Here is an 8,725-nt window from a genome sequence, read left to right on the forward strand (position 1 = left end):
ATATAGGTACAATAGGTACATAATATAACACAAGTGTTCTTTCACTATCACTTTTACATCGTAAAACACAACATAGCACCATATTTCCTTCGATTCTACTTAAAATTGTCACTGATGTTGAATAACTAATGGATATTTCACACGTTTCACAACAATAATAGCTATTTTTATGGACGCAAATAAAGTTTGTTTAGCACACCGGGTGTGCTGACCTTGAAAAAACCGGCACGCATGGCGAAACAAAAAATCTAATCACTCTATCTCATTTCTTTACATAACACTCGCATAAGTTTTTCTTTTTCTCGTGTGAGTGAGACGGAAGCTATCAATTAGTCTAGTTACTATACTTGCTCTATGACAGGAGTCGACAATGTGCTTACGGCAAGCGGGCGACGCGTTGCTAACTCGTTGCCCCTCTCTTCTCCATTCCGTGTTTAATGTGGTCGAGTTATTGGTAAAAGCGCTTCCCACTCGTTGATGCCAAGTTGTCCATTGGTAACCGTCGCGTTGATCGATTAGTTGGCAACTCGTAATCAGACATCAGTTGGAATTTCCATTCTTAGAAAGTTCTTTCAAAGTAAGTACATAAACAACATAATTCTGACGGCTGATGATCAATATTAGAAAAAATATAAACGGAATTCGTAATATCTTTTCCTCTTTCTTTTTTATTTTTTTTTATTTGTAAGTATCACCACAGTATTCCGCTAATAAGATTTCTAACAAGAACTTTGAATAGGAGGTGTGGTTTCTTCCGTGAAAAAATAATAAGATACTAAATTCGGTATTGCCTTTAATTTTTAGTAAAACATTACTTTCCAATGATTGATCGTTATTAGCAACAGATTCCATTGGTTCATTAATACAGGAATAATTTTTGGGCATGACTTCTTTCACGACTTTTCTCTAAGTCTCGTAGTTTCCGACTTGGCCATCACCGCCCTTCCTTTCATCAAAAAACCATCCTATATACAATTCCGGTGGTCATATGTGGTCTTCATCAGCTACACTCGACATTTTTGTTATAATATCCAAAAAGGCTATATGTATGTATGTACCAATAACTCATAGATTTTACCAGTAGATCATTATTTTGTGGAAATTAACCGCCACCAGCTCAACTCACATACGCGAACTAGTGTTAAATCAATACTCGGTTCACAAATCAAATTTGAAAAGCAAATTTTTATTGAAATAGCCACCACCTGAGAGTTGAACAAGGCAAACAATATTTTGTAACGATGCGTTACTCGAACGGTTGGCTCAGTTCGTTAGAGCACCGGCACGGAACGCCGGAGGTCGTGGGTTCGTGTCCCGCATCGTTCATAAAATTTTTTGTTTTTCAAATTTTATTTGTGTATTAATCCTAGAAGAAAAGATTATAACTCTAAAAACATTACATAATACACGGTTCTATTTATACCGGGTGTAATCGTTAATTGTGGCGATTATTCCGTAACTATTACAGATATCAAAAAACTTTAAATTGATATAGTAAGTGTGTTACCTAATCAGTAAAATGATATCAATAACTTTTTAAAAATTAAACGAGAAGTATGCAAAATTTTGATATAAAGCACTCCCATACACAGCAGTAGGTACTTAGTGTGATATTAGTAGAAACATAGTAGAAAGGTCTTTGTATCGCATAAAAAAACATCGCTTCAAATACAAAAGTTTGTACTTACTAAGAAATAAATATTATTTAATTAAATGATAGTTTAATTACTTTGTTAGGTAAATAACATTTTAAAATAAGGTAACTAAAACCTTTCTATTAATCTCGTACTAAATGTACGATTTCGTTTAGTTTTTAAAAAGTTATTGATGTCATTTTACTGAATAGGTACTTAACATACTTTCTATATCTATTTAAAGTTTTTTGATATCTGTAATAGTTACGGAATAATCGCCTGTGCACACTTAACGATTACCTACATCCTGTAGATAAGTTTGCCGCAATTGATACTTTACTCCGTACGTAGCATAGACAATTGAAAAAGCGGCTATCAGGGTACTACTACCCGTTTACATTATCTGTGGAACTGACGTCAATGACGTCACACAGTCGCTTTGTTACGGTGTGCAAAACAAGCATCACTAGATTATTATTATTAATAAATACACAACGATTTATTTTATCTGTATTATTGATTGATGTAAAGGTGTGATGCTGATTAATATTATAATTATGAAAATCAATGAAAGAATCTGGGTTAAGTACAAAATTTAAGTATTTGTTTTTCTGACAGTACTATTATAGCGACACAGAACAACAGAACTATACTAATAAAGGTCAAAACGTTACAATCAAATCTTCAGAAACAAAGTAGGTAGCAATAAAACGAAAATATCACATGTAACAATAATGAAACTGCAAACCGTACTAACGCAACAGGATGAGCGCGAGGGGGTGAATTGGAAACGGAAGGGGGCTTCACGTTCCAGCGAGATCCAGAGATAATGTGGCCATGTCGTACATCAGCATGTATACCATACAAGTAGAACATTAATTTTTTCACTGAAACTAACGCCATCTAGAATCCCGATATAGAAACGGAGTTTGAAACTTTGACAGTTCTTATAAGTTTTAAAAACAATATTTTATTTATTGCAAATGGCGTCGGCTTGAGAACAGCTACTGCTTACTTGTGCTTTTCGCATTTTGAAATTCATAAACTCCTTGATACGTGGATTAACTAATAGAGTAACTAAAAAGTTATACTTAGTTAAGTGTTATTTTAATTGAAGTCAAATAAACAACAAAATAGTAAATATAAAAACAATGTAATAAATTACTTAAATAAATACACCTACACACACATTCATGTAGACTGTAACACACAGTACACACATAGGAAAAGTTGCAGTATCCTGCGTCCAGATGGCGCTAACGTGTAAGAAAATTTAAAGTGCCGAGTTGCCTATGTCAGTATATTAGGACTTTTATCTATATACATCAGTATGGAAAATCACCCACAAGGTAAGCCAAATTATACGTAAATTAAACATGTGTTTGTCATATTTTATGTTATGGTCATGCGCCATCAGCTATTGAATACCGTTATTTATTTATTTTGATTGAAACGGTTACAACACCAATTATATTAATCAAGTTCATTATACTATTGCTAGACGCTATAATGCGAGGACTCACAAAGTTGGGGCAGCAACTGCACCAACACCTCAAGTATATTAGTAAATAGATCACAATCAGGGCGGGCTTCTACGAGGTGATTAAACAATTTCAAGACTAGCGGTACGGGCGCCGCAGTGCCTACTACCGTGCGACACGCGGGTACCGCCAGCAGACGGTGATTTCTACTACGAATATAATTGTCAGGTGTATACAATCGAATCAGCTCATTATAAATATCAGGGGCATCTATTAAGCCCCGGCTAACTTTAAGCAAGGTAGTTGCTTGGTCGAGAGCCCGTCTGGTCTCTAGAGTGTTGTATCCGAGGCAACCGACGAGATACGCTGTCGGGTACAAGTACGGGTAGTAACCCAGTTTCCGCTTATACAGGAAACGCAAAAATGGTTTTTGTACTTTCTCCAGCATAAGAGAATAGGTTACAGTTATAGGATTCCATAGGCACGACCTCGCTTCAAGCTTACTACGCACAAGGGTTTACACAACTGCTTTAGCAGTTGTATTATAATATTGACGCTGTGGAATTCGCGCGCATTCCTTAATACGAACCCTAGTCTCATAAAGGACTCTTGATTGACTGTTATTATATCGTGGTCGTGAGGTCGTGTCGTGGGAGGTAAGCTTTTGGTAAATTGTCACACCCAGATCTTTCATTGAATTTCGTCTACGTATGAGCTTACCATTAATGCGGTACTGAAAAGTGATTGATTGCCGCATTCGACAAAAAGTGACAATATAGAATTTAGTGTGATTAAATTCCATTTTAATATGCACACACCAATTATAAACAGCATCTATATCAGCCTGGATATCCTCATATTGTGCCTCATTTTGGATGCTCGCATATAATTTTAGGTCACCCGCGTAAAAGAGACATTGTGCAAATATGCACCGTGTCTCCCACAGGGTATCTCAGGGTATCTCGGGTAAGTCATTTACCATTAATTAAAATAATAAAGGTCCTAGGGTTGAGCCTTGATTCACTCCAGAGCGGGTTCGATTCATAAATTCCATGTCTAATAAACTGCTGCCGATCACGGAGATAGTCAGACAAGAGATTAAGAAGCTTTGGACAGAAGCCTATAGCACAAAGTATAGCAAGTAGGATGTCATTATTAACCCTGTCGAAGGCCTTACGAAAATCAAAGTAAATCACATCTACTTGTAATCGTATATCTAATTGTGTTGATATAAATTCTGATAATGTTAACAAATTTGAATTTACTGACCTTCTGCATTTAAAACCATGCTGAGCATTATTAAGAAGTTTAGCTACCTGTAAATAAATTAGTCTGTGGAGAACATTTTCAAATATTTTAGCTGGTGAAGATAGAATTGCTATGGGTCGATAACTTTCAACATCGGATTTATCAAAACTCTTCGGTATAAGCGTTACACGCGTTGTTTTTCATTGGAGGGGATAGCAACTTGTTTGCTAAGATAAATTTAATATATGACATAAAGGGGAGGCATGTCTTTAAATCCTTGAAGAGAAAAGATGGTAATCTGTCAGGTCCTACTGAACTGGAAGATTTTAATTTATTAATACCATACAGAATATCCTGAGATGTAAATATAAGTATATTTACATAGTTGCAATTATGAGAAGTGTCATTATTATTGGCTTGTGCTGTATTTAGTTGGGGAATATCGGTAGAATACACACTTGCAAAGAACCTGGCAAATGCATCAGCAGCTGCAGCTCCCGTAAAACTGTCACCCTGGAACTTTACCGTTGGCTCAACACCTCCTTTGGAACGAAGACTTCCTATGTGCTTCCAGAATTCAAGCGGATTAGATTTGATATTATTTTCTACGCGTATTAGATATGCTTTGTAAGCCTCAGCAGGTCGACGTTTTAATGAATTTCTCTTATCCGAAAACGCCCGGAAGTCATCTAGCCGCTGGGTTTTCCTCCAATTTCTATGTAGTTTAAGTTAAGTGTCTTTTATATCAACCAATATCAATATAATAAAAAGAAGTTGTCGTATTACTCGAAAGATTCAGCGTTTGATTTGGAAATACGAAATAGTTCATGAAAGTTCCACTAGATGATGTTTAATCTAGTATTATTTGTTTTTAATTTGAACTAAGATGGGGTGTCTGTGGTTCAACGCCATCTAATAAAGTTTATGAAACTAACTTTCACTAGCCACAACACTTCTTATTGCAAAATAAAATAATTTTCAAAAGTAACGCTAGGTGGCCGACAGGAAAGTACAATGCTAATTTTTGCCTTATTAGTAAGCTGAGAGTCTGTTTTTATTTAAATGAGAAAAACGTTACTATAAAATTTTGACGAGCAGATTATACTATACATATTTTTCTCCTACCGAGCGCCTTACATGAAAATCGATTCTAAAAGGAGTAAACTCCAATAAACTCCAAAAATAAAATAATACGTTAGGTTAAAAATTGTCTATTAAGCGTGAAATGCGCTATATATATATATATATACTCTCCATATTAAATTAAACATTTAATTATGAGCATAGCTCATATAAATTTGTATGAACTATATTGAATAAATACAAAGCACACATGTTTATTTTATACCTATACAATACATGTAATCGTGTTGTAATTTATGAATTGTAACTTACTTAGTACCTACATGCTTATTAGATTATTAGCACTATTATTTACACCTCATTCTTCCATAATTTATAGAATTTACACTTAACTGTATGAAAGTATAATAATAAATCAATTTGAATAATATTATAGTTAAGCTTCAAAATACAAGACAGTGAAAGGTGCGCGAGAAATGATGCGCACCAAAAACGTTACTATGAGATTTGATGAGTAGATTTTACTATCCATATTTTTCTCATACCGGGCGCCTTATATGAAAATCGATTCTTAAAGAGTAAACTCCAAAAACAGGCATGATAAAATCTTAAGAACTTTATTCTTTATGTATTCATGAAGCTTATTATACAATATATAAGCGAACACAATACAGATTTACAAACACACATCGTGTACGTCACACACACACCTATTAGTGTTAACTAGGTCACTGCTTAATGATTATAGATATGGAAGAGCGGGATCTTCATCTTTCGAGGAAGAGGTTTTGTCATCTAAAAGAAGGTTCCAACCAATTATATCATGTAATATTTTTGGTACCAATAAAGACATTTGAATTTGAATATTTTCAATCTAATATATTTGACAAAGCGCCATCTGTTGAATGGTGTGCTATAACATTTGCATAATATATTGCTGACAGTCTTGGCGTACGCTTGCGTCTCGGATCCGTGAAGTCAACTTTATACAAGCCAAACTTAACACTGAAATATAAAAAGTAATAATTATTTCCAGGTATTATCGCAACATATTATCTTTTAGGGAAAATATTTATATCGCGTGTGTATATAACATAATATATACTAATTCTACACTATAAATTCTACAACTACACTATATATATTACATTAAAATAATATAATTGCTTCAATTTTTTGTTTAATGTATGTAGTTCGGCACCTTTGAAAGTTTCGACTTGAAGTAACTCAACTAACTTCTTACTCAATATTATTAAAGCAAAAGTGAGTTTATATGTTACGCTTTCACTCCTGAACATTTCAACCAATCATCAATTAATGACAAGAGAAAATAACATATATTTTATACGGTTCATTGGATTTTTTTAAACGGTAGTAATCTCCCATACCCTCCCGTGCACAAGCGTACACGGCAAGCGTTTCTATGGTCCTATGCTACCGTGTCCTGGTGAACACGGCAAGACAGCCGTCAAAAAAGAAATCATAAGATCATATTGTAACTTGTCCACTATAGTAAAAATAAAACAAAGAATTCAATTGTAATATTTTTATTTAGAAATGTTTAGCAATTTCTCGTACAATTCTAAAAAAACGGCGATATCACAGCACGAATCTATCATAAATCACGTTTATTGTTTACAATAACCAAGCTTATTTATCTAGCAATCCGTAACATAAACCGCAGAATGACACCTCGACTATTGTAAACACAAGTGGAAATAGCGTCTTAAGTGGCCGGCGCCAGGTGTGGCGCCAAAACAGCTCAGCAGGTGGCTTATGCGGGCGCGCGGGATATCTTGAGATATGTTGGCATATCAGAGGTAGCTAGTACCGAATAAGAATATAATTTCATTTTCAACTTATGTCACTTTTAAGGACTTTTTTATTTACTTCCGAGTATACTGGTATATTAAGGGCCGGCGTACACTGACTAAACCAAAGTTTCTTCCATTATATATTTTTAATTTATCTTAGATAATACGTCTAGGTAGAGCCTCTTGCTAGACAACCGATTAAAATAGGCCAGGTTAATTACTTTAGTGAGCGTCTTACACTCGCGATTTGTATGTCACTTTATGTTAGTGTACGTGCGTTTCTCAAAATAGAGGTTAACAGTCAACCCAATTTTTTTTATGTCATAGTCTATCTAGACGTGTAAATGATGTAAGTAATTTGTATCCGAAACGATAACATTTAGGGTACTACTGGTGTAGCAGAAGTCAAGGGATGGTGGTCTTTACTTCCCATCAAGTAAGTCATTTTTTTAATATAAAAAAAATTGTTATTTATTTACTACCTGTATCCATCTGTCCATTCGAAGTTGTCCATTAAAGACCAAATTGAAAAATGTGTCACGTTTCCGCCATCTTTGATCGCTAGTAATATCTGGAAACATATAATTTTCTTTTCGAAGTCAAACTTCTTTAGGCGCATGAGGGTATTTTTTAACGGATGAAACGCAATAATAATAATATTAGCGTCACGAAGATATGCAGCTTTTGCTATTGAGACCGATCGAGAGAGAGTGAGAAAGGGCAAACGTAGCATAGCACATAGCCATTGAGCGTGAGTAGGGAGCAAGCGTGTGAGAAAGGTAGGGAGCAAGAGAGAGTGAGATAGAGCGCCGCTTCACGCACAGTGCCATGGAGCGAGAGGTGGGAGAGGGCTAGTGAGAAAGATGGAGAGAGAGTTAGGGAGATTGAGAAAAAATATACGCTATTGGTTGATGTACTCTTTTAGGAGTTAAATAATAGAACATTAGATGGTAATTCTATAGCTTATGCTATGTCTTGTACAGTAAACGCATATTTTTTATGGGATCATTGTTGAAATCCAAGATGGCCGCCGCGCAAAATTATGATTTCAATAATATGGATATCCTATTCGAGGTTCTTTATCCTGACACTCCTGATACTCTATCGGCCGTTTTCAATAACGTGTCTCTAGTTACGGATACATTGCTGTCACCGTTTAATGATATCGTATCTATCCATAGTTATGTCCAGTATGGTTATAGTCCAATGTTTTATTTTGATAGGTTATTGAAATGTAAGCTCTAGTAAGTTAAACTAAGGATAGATAGGTTATTGAAGACGGCCGTATAAATGAATAATTGACATTTGATTTGTCACGCTCTTCTATTTAGTAGTATAGTTATAGTCGATAGGTTATTGATATTTAAGTAAGCGTAGAAGGATAAATTTGTAAGTTAAACTGAGGATAGATAGGTTATTGAAAACAGCCGTTAATCCATCTCAATCTCTCGTAGCCTACCCCTGA

The sequence above is a fragment of the Leptidea sinapis genome, chromosome 19 (genome assembly GCF_905404315.1).
Source record: "Leptidea sinapis chromosome 19, ilLepSina1.1, whole genome shotgun sequence".
Taxonomy (NCBI): Eukaryota; Metazoa; Arthropoda; class Insecta; order Lepidoptera; family Pieridae; genus Leptidea; species Leptidea sinapis.